Source organism: Suricata suricatta, chromosome 6 (genome assembly GCF_006229205.1).
Source record: "Suricata suricatta isolate VVHF042 chromosome 6, meerkat_22Aug2017_6uvM2_HiC, whole genome shotgun sequence".
Lineage (NCBI taxonomy): Eukaryota > Metazoa > Chordata > Mammalia > Carnivora > Herpestidae > Suricata > Suricata suricatta.
The window spans coordinates 66931727-66933897 of NC_043705.1; positions in this window are offsets into that span (position 1 = coordinate 66931727).

A 2171-nucleotide genomic window follows, 5' to 3' on the forward strand; every position below is an offset into this window, starting at 1 on the left:
TCCCGGTCTTGCCTATTTTCAGATCTTCCCCGTTCGCCCTCACTCACTCAGGTATCCTTGAGGTTCTATTCTTTCTGGAGTCCATATTTTCTCCTTCCACTCTCGCAGATGAGAGTCATATCCTTCTCGGTTCGATAAATGGGGCAGGCAGAGTTTACAGAGCTGCCTTCCTCTCCGCCATCTTGGCTCCTCCCATTAATATATTTTTAATGTTTGTTTATTTTTGAGGAGAGAGATAGAGCATGAGCAGGGGAAGGGCAGAGAGAGAGAAAGATACACAGAATACAAAGCAAGCTCCAGGCTCTGAGCTGTCAGCACAGAACCCAATGTGGGGCTTAAACTAATGAGCCTTAAGATCATGACCTGAGCCAAAGTCAGATGCTCAATCAACTGAGCCAGCAGGTTCCACCCCCATTAATATATTTTTAAATCTTTCTTCTCTTTCCACAACATCCCCTCTCATCCACACTTCACATCCTCATCTGTTTCTGGACAATGAGCCACTTCACTTCTTCTTGCCTATATTATCTCAGCATGTAAAAGCATGATTTACAAAATGGCCAAAGTTGAACCTATATCATCTGGAAGATGTATCTTGAATCTTACTTGAATCTTCCCAGACTATTCTTCTGAATCATAGTGTTACATTCCATAAAGAATTAACCAAAGTTAGGTGTTTCTTGCTTCCCACTCCCCCAAACTTCTATTTCTGTGTTTTGGTATTTTTGGTGTCCTATTCCCTGGTTCAGGCATTAGTTGATAAAATCAATAAAATGGAATCTCTCCAAGATACAAGTTAAGATACATTAGGATAGTCACACCTCTGTAATTTGCTTTTCTCCTCATCTTTTCATGTACCTTACTTGTCCTCAGAAATACATGTTGACTCATATCCTTATCTTCTCCCATTTTTTTTGTGTACACAGACATATATATATGTCTTAAAGGGTGTGTGTGTGTGTGTATATATACATACACACACACACACACACACACACACACACACATATACGTACACACACACATACACCCTTTAAGGCAATGAGAAGTTTTATTTGGATTTCTTGAGTCCTGTACTTTTTTTCTGTATCCTGGTACTACTCACAGAGTCAGGGACAAAGTAGCACAGGTAAATGCTACTTGAATTGACTGAAAATGACTAAGTGCTCTGAGCTGGACCAGGTAAGAAAGTATTAACATGAGAAAGTAACTGGATGGATAACTGGATGACTGAAAAGGAAGGAAAAAGTGGGGGCAACTGAGAAAGGGAAAGTGAACATTATTAGGAAGAGAAAAAGAGAATAATGTATTAGGACAGATTCTCTGAAAGAAGGTCAGTATTTCCCAGAAGATGATGTAGCATTAGACAATCCATGCAACTTGTTATTTCTGTTTCTAAAAGTGGGCATCTTCTTCCAGCCTATAATTTTAAAAGTCTTTATTATATGCTATGTTCAGTAAATGATAATAAAAATGTGTGAATGAAAATTCTTTATAAAATAAAGGCCTATTAGACTTTTTAAAATGTAAATTTGTTATCTCTTTTCAAGAAAGAAAATTAAAATAGGATGTTTTTGTAAAAAAATCATTTGTAGGATGTTTTTGTAAAAATATCATTTGTAGGATTTTTTTGTACAAATTGAAGTAAATTTCTGAAAACATCAAAATGTCACTACAGTTTTATAAAATTTTTATAATTATAAAGAGAAAGAGGGACAAAACACTTATACCTACACACACACACACACACACACACACACACACACACACACGTTATATACATAGAAGACTTCAACATGACAGTTTGGTAAGTCTGATACTCCACTCAAGCACATGCTATAATTACAGAAGATGACACAAGTAAAAATATTAGGCCACACTAGTTCTTTCAATGAAATAAGAGTAGATCTGAAGCATTACAACAGTAACAGAGTATGTTAAGAATGAAATAAATGGAAAATGGAAGTGTTTTCTTAGTAAATACTTTGTACATCATTTTTTAGAAGAAAACTTCACTCATGTTTTTTATGAATGAAGACCTTTGTTTCCAGTTACTGATATATTATTATTAGGTTATATAGTATCTATTTTGAGCCACTTTTGGATATTTTCTTGAAATTTAAAATGGAATTATTATGACTAATATCTGAGTAATATGTCATATTAAGTTT